The sequence below is a fragment of the Aethina tumida genome, chromosome 6 (assembly GCF_024364675.1).
Source record: "Aethina tumida isolate Nest 87 chromosome 6, icAetTumi1.1, whole genome shotgun sequence".
Taxonomy (NCBI): domain Eukaryota; kingdom Metazoa; phylum Arthropoda; class Insecta; order Coleoptera; family Nitidulidae; genus Aethina; species Aethina tumida.
The window spans coordinates 15,194,349-15,210,600 of record NC_065440.1 but is presented as its reverse complement, the minus strand read 5'-3'; the positions used below and the strand labels follow the sequence as shown (position 1 = coordinate 15,210,600).

Below are 16,252 nucleotides of genomic sequence, written 5' to 3'. Positions count from 1 at the left end.
TAAAGATTTAGATAAACTAAAGCTCTCTAAAAAATATTTTAAACATAAATTTAATATTTTTTAAAAATATAGGTAAGCTAAAGTTCCCTAAAGAATATTTTTTATACAAATTTCATATTTTTTTAAGGATTTCTGTAAATTAAAGATATATAAAGTAAATTTTAAACATAAATTTTACAATTTTTAAAGATTTAAAGTAAACAGAAATTTTATAAAGAGTATTTTAAACATAAATTTAATATATTTTTTTAAATTTCGATAAACCAAAGTTCTTTAAAGAATATTTTAAATATAAAATTAATATTTTTAAAAATTTAGGTGAACTAAAGTTTCCTGAAAAATATTTTTAAAATAAATTTAATATTTTCTATAATTTAAAGTTATGTAAAGTGATATTAAATTTACATTTTTTAAAGATTTAGATAAACTAGTGTTATGTAAAGAATATTTTAAACACAAAATTTCTTTAAATAACCAATATATTTTTTTATTTTTATATATTTTTTTAAATTTCTGTAAATTATGGAGGTATGAAGAATACGTATGTTGTCAATTTAACTTTTCTTGAGATTTAGGTAAATTAGGGCTGTGTCAATAATATTTTTAACCTTTTTATTTCAGCTTTAGGGTAAAATTTACAATGGTAATAAGCTTATTTAAGGACAACTGTCTGGCAACATTGTTATCATATCCTGTTCAAAACCAGCTCGTCCATCGAACATTAACATAATTTCGTGTCCTTGTTCCCCGATTTTTGTTCCCATTGCGTAACACTGACCACCAAAAACTGGTCCGTGTTCCCATGACCTCGGTACGAAGATGACCCCGACAGGACGCGGCCGTCTTGAAAAGCGGGACGCGTGTTTTCCACCCCTTTCGATCGAAACGTCGAAACTGGTTTTTTTTTCCTCGCCGGACAACCGTCCATCGGCGGACAGTTGCACGTAGATCGTGTTTTGATTATTCCGATACGAATTTACTTCAATTCATCCCCATTGTGTTTTTCCGTGCCTTTGTGTCCGGTTCAGACGGATACACACATGTAAAATTTTTCAAAGCCGAAACATTTCCTCGACTCCCAAACCGAACGAATTCGAATCGAACCAAACCGAAACGCGAATCGACAAAGTTCAGTCGTGGGGTGGTTTTGTTCGACGCCCGCAGAGAAAACTCCCAAGATGGCGTCGTCGCAATCGGAAAGTTCTTGATTAGTCGTTTCGAATTTTAATTCGGGGACGGCGTCTCCCGCTCAGGCTCCCGCCTCATTTGATCACGAAGATGACAATGAGTTAAGTTACGGAGTGAGTTGTGACAACCAGTCCCCGGAAACTTGCTGGGGGATGCGAACATTCATCATAATTGATGAGAGGAAAAATCAATCAATCCTTCGGGACATGAAACTATGTTGATTTCACTCAAATTATTAAAAAACTTCTTATTTTTATTCAGTATTTATTCTTTTCTTTAATTTATCTATAATTTAAAATACTGATTCATTCATTCAAAAGCGTTTTCTTACATTATTAAAAATACTCTTTACTGTACTATTTTTGAAAATTTTATAATTACCCATTATTTTTTTTATTTTATTTATTATGGTAATAATTCAAACTACTGATTTATAATGAGATAATACTTTCAAAAGTATTTTTTACAATATGAAAGAGACTTCAAAATTCGCCTCTCTAAGAAAACATTAAAAAATGATCATATTAACCTTTTAATCACTGAAAATCGTTCGTTAAAGTTTACTATTTTTTAAATTCTGAGTTACTAAATGATATAAAATAATGTAGATTGTATTTAATTATTTAAATATATTATAAATGTGTTTTTATGATATGTGGAGAGTGCTATTTTTTAGTTTTACGTACTATTTTTAGAAATTTGATTATATATTATTTTCTTCATTTATTTAATATAAAAATAAGTCAAATTACTGATTTATAAAGAAACAAAGTTTTTTTACTATATGTAAGACACTTCAAAAATTCGCCTTTCTAAGAAACATTAAAAATTGATCATTTTAATATTTTAATCATTGAAGATCATTGGTTAAAGTTTACTATTTTTTAAATTCTGAGACACTAAAAATCATATAAAATAATGTAGATTGTATTTAATTTTTAAAAGTTTGTTAATTATAATGAGACAAAAGTATTTTTTTACTATATGAAAGACACTTCAAAAATTCGTATTTCTAAGAAAACATTAAAAATTGTTAATTTTAACTTTTTAATCATTGAGAATCATTGATTAAAGTTTAATATTTTTATAAATCATACAAAATAATGTACATTGCATCTAATTACACAAATATATTTTGAATGTTTTTTATGATATTTGGAGGATGTTCTTCATTTATTTAATATAGTAATAATTCAAATTATTGATTTATAATGAGATTAAAAATTGATAATTTTATTCTTTTAGTCATTAAAGATCATTGGTCAATGTTTATTATTTTTCAATTTTGAGTTAATAAATCTTATAAAATAATGTAGATTATATCTAATTATTCAAATACATTTTGAATGTGTTTTTATGACATTTGGATACTGCTATTTTTTATTTTTACGTAAAATTTTTAGAAATTTGATAATTATATATTCTTCTTCATTTATTTAATATAGTAATAATTCAAACTATTGATTTATAATGAGATAAAACTTTTAAACGTATTTTTTACCTTATGAAAGACACTTCTAAAATTCGTTTTTCTAAGAAAACATTAAAAATTGATAATTCTAATCTTTTAGACATTAAAGATCATTGGTCAAAGTTTATTATATTTCAATTTTGAGTCAATAAATCTTATAAAATAAAATAGATTGTATCTAATTATTCAAATACATATTGAATGTGTTTTTATGACATTTGGATACTGCTATTTTTTATTTTTACGTAAAAGTTTTGGAAATTTGATAATTATATATTCTTCTTCATTTATTTAATATAGTAATAATTAAAACTACTGATTTATAATGAGATAAAACATTTAAAAGTATTATTTACCTTATAAAAGACACTTCTAAAATTCGTTTTTCTAAGAAAACATTAAAAATTGATAATTTTTATCTTTTAGTCATTAAAGATTAATGGACAAAGTTTATTATTTTTCAATTTTGAGTTAATATATCTTATAAAATAATGTAGATTGTATCTAATTATTATAAATGACATTTGGATACTGCTATTTTTTATTTTTACGTACAATTTTTAGAAATTTGATAATTATATATATTCTTCTTCATTTATTCAATATAGTAATAATTCAAACTACTGATTTATAATGAGATAAAATTTTCAAAAGCGTTTTTTACAACATGAAAGACATTTCAAAAATTTGTCTTTCTAAAGAAAAAAAACATTAAAATTTGATAATTCTAAATTATTAATCATTGAAGTTCGTTGGTTAAAGTTTATTATTTTCAAATTTTGAGTTAATAAATAATATAAAATAGTGAAGATTTATGTCTAATTATTCAAACTACAGATTTAAAATGAGATAAAATATGAAACAATTTAAAAAATGACTTCACTGTAAATCGTTGGTTAAAGTTACTATTTTTTTAAATTATAAGGTAATAAATAAATCATATAAAATAATGTAGATTATGACTAATTATTTAAAAATGTTTTGTTTTCCTTTAGTACATGAATAATTCAAAACTATTTATTAACACTTCAAGAACAATTTTTAAAAAGTCTTTCCCATAAGAAAAAATTAAGAAAAACAAAAAAAAACTTTCAGTACATTGTTGGCAAAAGTTAAACGAGAAAATTAACAAAAACCCAGTTAATATTAATAAAAGTAGTCCATCTTCTGCTCCACGTAATGGAACGAACTAAATAAGTAAAAAGAGAGAGAGAGCCACCACAGATCGTGGAATCGGTTATTCGACCTCCGGTCCGCAGAGCGAGGAATCCCTCGGAGAAAACGGGTCCCGACTTATCAAAATCCCTCCGCAACGTCCCTCCTAATCCCCCCGCGGGCCTAAAATAATAACTCCCCCATTTTCTCCGGGCACGGGATAAAAGGAACTGGCGGGCCGAAGGGGGGGCGGCGGCGGCGGCGTCAGCGGTGGTGCTGCCATCGCCAAGGCGCAGTATGCGAGGACCGATTTCTTTGAGTAATTGTCTCCTGCGCAGGTCAAAAATGAATGATTTTCTCATATAAAACGCCGCTATATTTCTCTTATATTTCCTAGGCGTTTCTTAATTTCGCGCCGCGTCGCGGCGGGCAACCGTTAGACGGTTGGTGGGGATAAGGAGAAGAGGAGCGGCGCGTTGCCTTCCAGCAGGATGCCTTGCTTTCTGCACACCGGACCGGGGCATCTTTTGTCGCTCCGTCGATAATCACCGGGGCACTTTTTCGGTTTCTTCCGTCAGCTCGCAGTGACTGACGTCCCCCAACACAACAATGCCCGAGAAGTAACGGGGACGTAGCCCCGCAACGCCGCCAGCAAATTAAGAAACCCACCCACGAAGCCTTAGGAAGCGAAGGCCCGGGCTGCCGGCGCTAATTGTATCCGAGCTAATGACGAAAGTTCCCCGCAAAATATACACACGTTCAAAGTTTGATTCATTCGGCGGCAACTTTGTAATTCGAATTGTAACACAGACACCTACCTCCGCCGCCGCCGCCGCCGCCTGCCGGGTTTTATTTTCTATAAATGTGGAAATTTCTCCGGCTGAGCGTCTCTATGCAATTACACCCTCCGTGCACGGTGTACTTAAAAGCGTTTTCGGAATATGTTAAATTCGCCCAGTTGTTTTACTTTCCCATTAATTACTGGACACGTTGAGGCGGCCAACACCGCAACACTTTTGTCGCCTCGATTGTTTGCCCGGAATTGGATTGGGAGCTGTTACGTTTAGTTAGATGCTGTCCAAAAAATGCCCATTAACAATGGTCGATAATTGAATGCGCAGCGAGGAGGCTTATTAATGGGGGCCTTGTTATTTTCAAGCTGGGCCCAAACAGAACTCGTTCCTTCAAAGCACGTCCATCTGGACACTGGTCAAAGGTCGCGGAGGGTCGCCACAATGACAAAAATCGCAGGGGACGGCGACTCTTACCGTGTGCCACCCTTGCAAGACCGACGAACTGATTTTACCTGCCTCCAAAAACGAAATTCTTCTCTCCCAGCCGAGGAAATTCCATTTACGAATGGGTCGTAACATTTTGTATCGTCGTCGCATCTCCTCGGAACGGAGGGCCCGAGCCTTGCAGTTTCATTTATATTATATAACAGTGCGATATTAGATATGCAAATGAAGCTTTCCAAGGAGAGCGCTCCTGGCGGCAACACACCAAACTAATTGCCAACTTCTTAATGTCGTTTATACTTACTTTGCAAAACAGGGCACGTCGCTCTTTGAGAAATTTACTTCAGTAAATTCTAATACAATTCTGGCTTGCCGTGGATGCTGCACGTCTCCCCCCACGTCGTGCCCGACCTCCTCCCACCCCCCTCGGAAACATCCAAGTCACACTGTGAGACGCAGCCTTTCGTTATCTTGTTGTTGAGGAGCGGGCGCCATTTTATTATTATAATGCAATAATTATACAGGGACTGAATACGAAACAACCGCCAAAAATTTACATATCGTTATCTGGGAAACGGAGAGACGCTGATTGCAAATTGATAGCTCGCTCTCGTCGACGTTGGCGAAACTTAAGACGAACCGTTCCGAGAAAACCAAAAAGGAAAAGCTTAATTCGATACTCCGCGGCGCGAGGTGTGACCCCATCCACAAAACATAAACGTCGGCCAAATTAATAGATCATAACCTGTTATGTTGGGGTTTACAGGTATAAACGCGGTCACCCCCGGACTTGGGAACGTCTTCAGCCCCCCGACGGTTTGATGCCACCTGACGTCCGCCAGGTCGTTTAACTTATACCGTCACGTATTTCGTAATTGCTCGTGGCACATCAAAATTTTATGGACGCGAAATGGATCACGGCCCGGCAACAACCCCGTTTTACATCCACCACAGTTCTGGTCGTAATTCAAGTGGCTTCCCATTCACCCATTCAATACGTCGTTTGTGCATCTTCCGAAACGAAAAATATTCGATTTCAATTCGCAATAATCGGAAGAACCCTTCTTTGCCTTCGACAACCGGTCCGTCAAGCTTCGCGGTCAATTGTCGGAGGGGTCAGATTGACATTGCGATGGTCAGCCAGTAAACCTGTTTGTCTGGAAAAATTCACACGATCCGCACGGGGAAAGGTCAGTGAAGAACCTGAAGGGATGTTTCCTTTTTGATTTCAAGGTAGAATTATTAAACTGTTTACAAAAGAGTCGTTGACAAAAAGGATAGTAACGTAAATCTAGAATTACCATCAATGATGGGGCAGAAATAGATCTTTATAAAATGAAATAAATAGAACCGTATCAACTGTATCAATATTAATAAAAGTATCCATAGTGTCAATAATATCAGTTCTCTCAATAATATCAACAGTATCAACAGTACCAATAGTATCAAAAGTATCAATAGTATCAATAGTATCAATAGTATCAATAGTATCAATAGTATCAATAGTATCAATAGTATCAATAGTATCAATAGTATCAATAGTATCAATAGTATCAATAGTATCAATAGTATCAATAGTATCAATAGTATCAATAGTATCAAAAGTATCAATAGTATCAATAGTATCAATAGTATCAATAGCATCAATAGTATCAATAGTATCTATAGCATTAATAGTATCAATAGTATCAAAAGTATCAACAGTATCAATAGTATCTACAATGTCAATAGTATCAATTGGATCAATAGTCTTGATAGTTTCAATATTTTCAGTAATTAGTAAGGACTTTCTTCTTCTTTTCATTTTTTCATCAATTATACATTAAACTAGTTCAGAAGTACTTTGCTTACAAAAGAGACGTTGACAAAATGAAGAGTTGAAGGCAAATATCTAGAAACACGTACTTTGTCATCTAAACCCCTTCACTTCTTATTCTTCTCAATAACAGTACAGTATCAACAGTACCAATAGTATCAAAAGTATCAAAAGTATCAAAAGTATCAAAAGTATCAAAAGTATCAATAGTATCAATAGTATCAATAGTATCAATAGTATCAATAGTATCAATAGTATCAATAGTATCAATAGTATCAATAGTATCAATAGTATCAATAGTATCAATAGTATCAATAGTATCAATAGTATCAATAGTATCAATAATATCAATAGTATCAATAGTATCAATAGTATCAATAGTATCAATAGTATCAATAGTATCAATAGTATCAATAGTATCAATAGTATCAATAGTATCAATAGTATCAATAGTATCAATAGTATCCATAATATCAATAGTATCAATAGTATCAATAGCAATAATAATATCAATAGTATCAACAGTATCCATAGTATCTACAGTATCAATAGTATCAATGGGATCAATAGCCTTGATAGTTTCAATATTTTCAATAATTAGTAAGGACTTTCTTTTTCTTTTCAGTTTTTCATTAATTTTATATTAAACTAGTTCAGAAGTACTTTGCTTACAAAAGAATCGTTGACAAAATGAAGAGTTGAAATTTCTAGAAACAGGTACTTTGTCATCTAGACTCCTTCACTTCTTATTCTTCTCAATAATATAAGTAGTATCAATAGTATCAATAGTATCAATAGTATCAACAGTATCAATAGTATCAAAAGTATCAATAATATCAATAGTATCAACAGCATCAAAAGTATCAGTAGTATCAATAGTATCAATAGTATCAATAGTATCAATAGTATCAATAGTATCAATAGTATCAATAGTATCAATAGTATCAATAGTATCAATAGAATCAATAGTATCAATAGTATCAATGGTATCAATAGTATCAATAGTATCAATAGTATCAATGGTATCAATAGTATCAATAGTATCAATTGAATCAATAGTCTTGATAGTTTCAATATTTTCAGTAATTAGTAAGGACTTTCTTTTTCTTTACATTTTTTCATTAATTTTATATTAAACTAGTTCAGAAGTACTTTGCTTCGAGTCGTTGACAAAATGAAGAGTTGAAGGCAAATATCCAGAAACAGGTACTTTGTCATCTAGACTTCTTCCCTTTCCAAAAATTAAAACAGTTTAAAAATATTCAAATTTTAAATCCTTGAATTAATTTATTTTGAAATATCTTTTACAAACAAACAAAATAGTATCATTTCCTTTTACACAGACACAATCCACGACAGTCCCACTGTGTTCCCATTGTAAAAAAACCCAAAACACCCAAAAACCCTCCAACCCTAATTCAAACCGGGCATCATGGTGAGTGGAGCAAAGGAATCCGATCGTCCAGTTCACACGGCTTAAAAAAACACTGGTCACCGGCCAAAACCTGTTTCGTCGTTTCGTCGGACGTCGAGGGGGTCAGTTTCGTTAAGGGAAAAACGCAGCCCCAATCCCGGTACGTACACAATGCGATCGTCAAGACGGACCCGGGGCATTTTTTAACAATTGCCACTGGTCAGTGACAACCTGATTTTCGAGTTTCGGCACAAGGTATTTTGTACGGCGGCCGAATTATTTTATGGTCAGTCCGTTTTTACGTATCGCAGTGTTAACATCACATCCGAATCACAAGTATATCGAGACAGTTTCGGTTATTTTAATTTTCATGTTAAGATAATTTCGGTAAGTACTTTAAAGATAAGTTCAGCTTGGAACGGTGGCATTTGAAATTACTTATTAGTCGAACACATTCGATTAGTGCGTCGTGCAGTTTATGTCGTTCGCAGCGTGTTGCGACGTTTATGACGCGTTTCGTAATTAACCAACAAAGTAATGAACGCAATCAAGCGGGAAAACGTGTAAAAACAACGAACGGCAGGCCAGAGATGGCACCACTTTTAATCCGTTATCAGTATGCAACCCAGACGACAAGTTACAAGTAAAATAGGCAATTTCTTGAAACTTCTTCACCTTGCTCCGGACATAAATCACACAGAAAATTTTCCGGCCATATTTCAGCGGCAGATGCCGGTGACAGTGGCGCAAACTGAAAACGGGGGACCGGTCCCCGAGAAATTCGGCTCCAATTCGTCGTAATTTTTCCACGTTGTCAGGTCGCAGGTTACGCCTCCCCGCATTTACGTGGGCGTCCTAAAATTAAAAGTTTAAAAAAGCCTTTCACCCTTTAATAAACGTGCCCGTTAGCGCACCGCTGTTTGGAAGAAAGACGGTGGAAATTAGAGAAAATGATATTCGTCTGACAAACAGGCAGGCGTTCGCTTTAAACTTAAATGGTTTTCCACCTCAATAAATCTCGAAGGAGCACGCTTTTAAGATCCTTATATATTTCCACTGTTCAAAATGAAACTTTCCTTTGACATTATGAACTCCTTTCTCTTCACAGAAAGGTGTTCGCTAATATAAATTATCCACTAAATGTACGTAAAACGAATTGGGAGCAGTGCCGTTCGTAAAGACGGGCTGGAAATCACCAACCTAAGGTTCAAAGATAATTTTACTGCTTACTATTAAAGTAATAGAAATAAATTGAATTAAATTCAATTCAAAAATATAAATAAATATAAATTTAATTTTGTGAGTGTATATGAAATAAAATAAATTAGAACACACACACACAACTACATAAATAGCATTTATTTGTTTATTTAAAAAATTTATATAAAATTTCGTATATTAAAAAAATATTAAAATTTCTAAAAAATATATGTAAACTAATAAAAAATAAACCTTTTACAAACAAATTTTTCTTAATTTTTTAAAATTGCTTTAAAACAAATTAGAATAAAAAGAGTTAAAATAGTTTTTAATATTTAATTTTGAAAAAACTGTATAAAAACTAATAAATTTAGGTTGAAATAGTCCTTTATAAAAATTTTTTAAATTTATAATTATATTATTAATTATTATTATTTTAAATTATTATTATATTTATTTTTTAAAATATCATTCACATTTTTCAAATTTTTAAAATACAAATTTAAAAAAATTGTGATTTAAATTTAATTTTGAAAAACTTTATAAGAATTAAGTAAATTTAAACAAACAACATAGTTGTTCTTCATAAAAAGTTATTAATATTTACTACTTTAAGAAATAATTTATTAAATAATAAAATTTAAATTTTTAATTTTTGTACATTTATAATTAATTTTATTTATTTTTTAAGATTAATATAAAATAAATCAAAATAAAAGAAATTTACTAACACCGTTTTATTATATTTAATAGATTATTTGCACAAATAAATATTATTTAAATTTTATAAATTTTTAAAATGTAAACTAAGAAATTTGTGATTTAAATTTAATTTAAAAAAAGCTCTATAAAACTTAAATAACTTCAGGACGAAATAATTCCTTATAAAAATGTTATTAATATCTACAATTTTAATAAATAATTTATTAAATAATAAATTTTATTTATATTTTTAACTTGTATAAATTTATAAATATATTTTTCTTTATTTCTAAAAAAATTAATATAAAATAAGTTAAAATAAAAAGTTTACTAAAACAGTTTTTGTTGTTCACAAAAAAATATTATTAAATTTTACAAATTTTTAAAATACAAACTTAAAAAATTGTGATTTAAATTTAATTTTGAAAAACATTATAAGAATTAAGTAAATTTAAACAACCAACATAGTTCTTCATAAAAAGTTATTAAATATTTACAACTGTAAGAAATAATTTATTAAATAATAAAATTTAAATTTTTAGTTTTTGTACATTTATAATTAATTTTTTATTTATTTTTTAAAAGATTAATATAAAATAAATTAAAATAAAAGAAATTTACTAACACCGTTTTATTATTATATTTAATAGATTATTTGCACAAATAAATATTATTTAAATTTTATAAATTTTTAAAATATAAACTAAGAAATTTGTGATTTAAATTTAATATAAAAAAAGGTCTATAAAACTTAAATAACTTCAGGACGAAATAATTCCTTATAAAAATGTTATTAATATCTACAATTTTAATAAATAATTTATTAAATAATAAATTTTATTTATATTTTTAACTTGTATAAATTTATAAATATATTTTTCTTTAATTCTAAAAAAGATAATATAAAATAAGTTAAAATAAAAAGTTTATTAAAACAGTTTTTGTTGTTCACAAATAAATATTATTAAATTTTACAAATTTTTAAAATACAAACTTAAAAAATTGTGATTTAAATTTAATTTTGAAAAACATTATAAGAATTAAGTAAATTTAAACAACCAACATAGTTCTTCATAAAAAGTTATTAAATATTTACAATTGTAAGAAATAATTTATTAAATAATAAAATTTAAATTTTTAATTTTTGTACATTTATAATTAATTTTTTATTTATTTTTTAAAAGATAAAAATGTTATTAATATCTGCAATTTTAATAAATAATTTATTAAATTATAAAATTTATTTATATTTTTAACGTCTATAAATATATTTTTCTCTATTTCTAAAAACATTAATATAAATTAGTTAAAATAAAAGAAGTTTATTAAAACAATGTTTAAAGTGTATTTATACAAATAAATATTGTTTAAACTATTTATATTTATATATTTAAATTATTAAAATATAAATTAAAAAATATTATTTAAATTTAATTTTGAAAAACTAAATAAAAATTAAATAAATTAAGGACCAAATAGTTCTTTATTGTTAATAAAATTTAAATTTTTGCCTTTTATAAATTTATAATTATATTTTTTAAAAGATTAACTTAAAATAAATCAAAATAAAAAGTGTTCATTAAAGCAGTTTTTATTGTGTACAATTTAATACAATATTTATACAAATAAATATTATTAAAATTTTTTACAAAATAGTTCTTGAAACAATGTTCTTAATATCTACAATTTTAAGAAATAATTTATTATGTAATAAAATTTATTTAAAAATAAAAATAATATTAAAACAATTTCTAATGTGTACAATTTAATAAAATATTTGTACAAATGACTATCATTTAAATTTTATGAATTTTTAAAATATAAACTAAGAAAATTATGATTTAAATTTAATTCTTAAAAACTACACAAAAATAATAAATTGGAACGAAATAGTTCCTTATAAACAGTTAATTTAATAATAAAATTTAAATGTTTAAAGTTTATAAATTTATAAATATATTTTTCTCTAGTAAATAAATTTTATAAATTAATTTACTTCCTTTAATAACTTTAATCATTACAAATTTAGAAAATTTACATATCTCATTTTGATTAATTAATTAAAACCGTATTGTTCTATTTAGTTTAGTTAATATTCTTTAAAACAAAAAAAAAACTAAGCTAATGATCAATACGAAGAAAACAATTCCCTCGCATCCGTCGAGCGAAGCTCATTACCAGACAAAATGTACGAATTGTCCCGGCCCGAATCGCCCCATTTAAAGACGTGCATTAAGTTCGTAATGATCGAGGGCGGCCCTCCACCCGAAACTCCTGCACTCGAAAACCGCCCGGGATCCGCGGGCGCCCGTCCCGCCATTCCCGGCACACTCGACTGATATTAAATTAAAATTAATGAGTAATAAGATTACGCATAAGAGCGGTTGAAAATGTAATCAATTTATATTAGAATCCTTATAGGAAATCGCTGATACGCTCCCCGGCTGGTGTGTCTTCAGCCCGAAATTCGGTTAAAACGGTATCACACAATCGACTTAAACGACGACGCTAGGGGTGCCGGGCCAAAAATGCGGATTTTTCCGTATCGATCACGCCCGCGCAAACAATTAGACGGTCCTAAAATAGAAATTAAAACACGTACTTTTGCCGAGCATTAAGGGGTCCATTTTGTGTTTTATATTCCGATAAGGTCCCAAACGTGGCGTATCCGGCTAGGGTGGGAGGGGACAGATTAGGAAGGTTTCCGTGAGGGTGTTCTTTTCATTGCGACGGGGCACAAAAACCCCCGCACCATTATTAGGCGAAGATTTTCAGGTCGATGGCACCGTGGAGATGGATAAATTCTCACTCCCGGACTTTGCTTGAATCCGATTTTAAGTTGAGGGGTTTGGGGGCTTTTTTTAATGGGGTGTTTCAATTTAGCCTCCTTGATCGGGGATAATCTTGGCACGATTTATCTGGATTCGATCAAATGCGCCAGTTACTGAAATATTTTAATACAAAAAACCCCCTCACAAACCACCCCCTCGATTCTTAAACAAACAAACGGAATAACATAAGAATATTCCGGGCATTGTTCCGACTACCCTCGAATTCCTTAATCAGCACAACGCAAGGCCCACGATTCCGATCCCGGACGACTTTCCGAACGGCCCCCCCCCCGGGCAGCAAATTATCCCCGGGGAGAGGGCCACTTTTAACTCAAGACGGCATAAATTCTGAATGCGGGGTTGGGGCGCGTCAACTTACGTTTTGTGAGTTTTAATAAGATTCGGTCGGGAGGTGGGTGGTTGAATATATTTCAGAATTTCTGTCATAAGTCGCGAACGAACGGTGGGGTGGGTTCTGTGTGTGAGGGGGTTCGCAGACTTTGGATAAGTTCTTTGTCGGGCCCCGGCTTGATTTATGAACAATTATGTTTGGATATGGCGAACGTGGTTTCAGGTCCGCATTCATTTTCAACAGCCAACCCCCGCACACCTCGACATCCTTCTTTGTCTCCTGTTCGTATCAAACTGTAATTACTTGTTTTTACAAGATCGTATTCGCGCCATTTGTATTTATTAAACTTCCAGTTTCTAGAATACACAATTGTGTAATTTCAACAAATAAATTTCTAAGTAGAGACCCAAGTTTAAATAAATTATTACAGTTTGTTATATTGTTATTAAGCTTAAGCTTTGAAAAGTCTAACAAATATTACAAAGAAGTTTTATCTCAAATCTTATCAATTTTGTCTTTTAAATTTAAACAGATATTTCATATAAAAGCTTTGAAAGTTCTGAGAGATATGTCCAAAGAAGCTTCCTACCTTAGACATTGACGTATTTATTTTCTAAAGCTCATTGATCAATTTTAAAAGGTTTTATGAAGAAATGATCATATTTTTTCTTTTAAATTTGATCAGTTGTGTCATATAAAAGCTTTGGATGTTCATTTGGAAGTTTAACAAAGGTGTCAAAAGAAATTTTTTATTTTAAACATTGACGTTTTCATTTTCTAAAGTTCTTTGGTAATTTTAAAAGGTTTGGAGAAGTAATGATTTCTTTTAAATTTAACTAATTATTTCATATAAAAGCTTTGGATGTTCTGACAGAGATGTCCAAAGAAGTTTTCTATCTTAAACATTAACGTTTTTATTTTCTAAAGTTCATGGAACAATTTTAAAAAAAATTGAGGAAGAAATTATTATATTTTTTCTTTTAAATTTACTGAAATGTTTCAACTAAAAGTTTTGGAAGCTTATTAAAGTAAATATTTGACCAGATATCCTCAAATAGAACATAATAAGAAAAATATATTTATATTTAATGATCACAAAAAGGCAATTTTTTCATGAGATTTCCACAAATATATAACATTAATTACAAACAACAAATATAAAGATATAAACTTCCAATTAGAATTAATTAGTAGCAACGATCATATCAATATTCGGATGAAAAACCATTAAAACCAAAGACAATAAAGTTTTATTCGCTTCTATAAAACCGCACACGACGTCGAAATAATGAAATAAGTCGTAACGACGCTCTCCGAATGCGGCTCGTACGGTTTTATCGTTCGTCGTCGACGGAAGTAAATTTTCTTGAGTATACGAGCCCCATCCCCGGCATATAAATATCAATTAAATCTGCACAAATTAAATGTACAAACATATAACCGACTTGGCGAACGCGAAGTAATAAAACATTTTCCCTTATTTTCCTGTAGTTTAATTTTCCTTCGTGCTCATGCCAATTACGGCCCCATAAAACTCTCCTTAAAACAGCGGCTGTTCGTTGCTTGGGGATCGGAAGCCGTTCCGAACAAAGAGACTTTTGTTCTGATTAAATAAAATGTGTTTTATCGTTTTGTTGCAGACATTTTACAACTGTTTTAACGCAAAATATAAAATCGCTTTAAATGTAATTAAATATTCAGAAATGTTTAGAATTATAATTATTATCTTTAATTTTTTAACACTTAACATATAAATAAACTTTTATTACATTGAAATAGACTAAAATCTTTGCTTGTAAGATTTTTATACTAGTTTAAATAAACTTATTAATTTTTTAAATGAAACTACTGTGTTAAAACCAAAAGACAACTTATTAACAGGCACAAACTTCAATAATTAATAGTTTAAATGTAATTAAAATATACTGAAATCTTGCTTGTAAGAATTTTATACTAGTTTAAATAAACTTATTAACTTTTTTCAATGAAACTACAGTTTTAAAACCGATAAAATCTTATTAATAGGGCCAAACTTCGATTAATAATTATATAAATGTTAGTTTAAATGTAGTTTAAATATCTTGAAATGTTTAAAATATTTGCTTGTAATAATTTTATTCCAGTTTAAATAAACTTATCAACTCGTTTAATTGAAATTACTACTTTAAAGTTAAACGGCAGCTTATTAACAGAGACAAACATTAATAAATAATAGTTTAAATGTAGTTAAAATATACCGAAATGTTTAATGTCCTTGCTTGTAAGAATTTTATACTAGTTCAAATAAACTTATTAATAGTTTTCAATAAAACTACAGCTTTAAAACCAATAAAATGTCATTAAAAAGGAGAAATTTTGATAAATAATTATATAAATATGAGTTTAAATGTAGTTTAAATATTCTGAATTGTTTAAAATCTGTACTTGTAAGAATTTTATACCAGTTTAAATAAACTTATTAATAGTTTTCAATGAAACTACAGCTTTAAAACCAATAAAATGTCATTAAAAAGAAGAAATTATGATAAATAATTATATAAATATGAGTTTAAATGTAGTTTAAATATCCTGAATTGATGCTGAAAATCTGTACTTGTAAGAATTTTATACCAGTTTAAATAAATTTATTAACTCTTTTAAATGAAAAACAAAAGGCAATTTATTAACAAATTTAAATAAAAATAGTTTAAATGTAAGTCCTTGTGTGTAAGAATTTTTTACTAGTTAAAATACATTAACTTTTTAAAAAGAAACTACTCCATTAAAATGGACATAACTTTAAATCTCCTGAAATGTGTAAAATCTCTTCGTGTAAGAATGTTATACTAGTTTAAATAAATTAATTAACATTTAATTACACGAAACTACACTTTTAAAATAAAACT

The 16,252-nt window shown here is 29.4% G+C and overlaps 1 long non-coding RNA gene across 1 annotated transcript in view; it reads left to right on the top strand.

Annotated features, from left to right (window-relative positions):
• The first annotated feature begins 8,594 nt into the window (after nt 1-8,594).
• LOC109597618 (uncharacterized) overlaps nt 8,595-16,252 on the top strand; it is a 36,910-nt gene continuing 29,252 nt past the window's right edge. The window contains exon 1 of the long non-coding RNA XR_002191436.2: nt 8,595-8,669. This is a non-coding gene — a long non-coding RNA (uncharacterized LOC109597618). The remainder of the gene's footprint in view (nt 8,670-16,252) is intronic.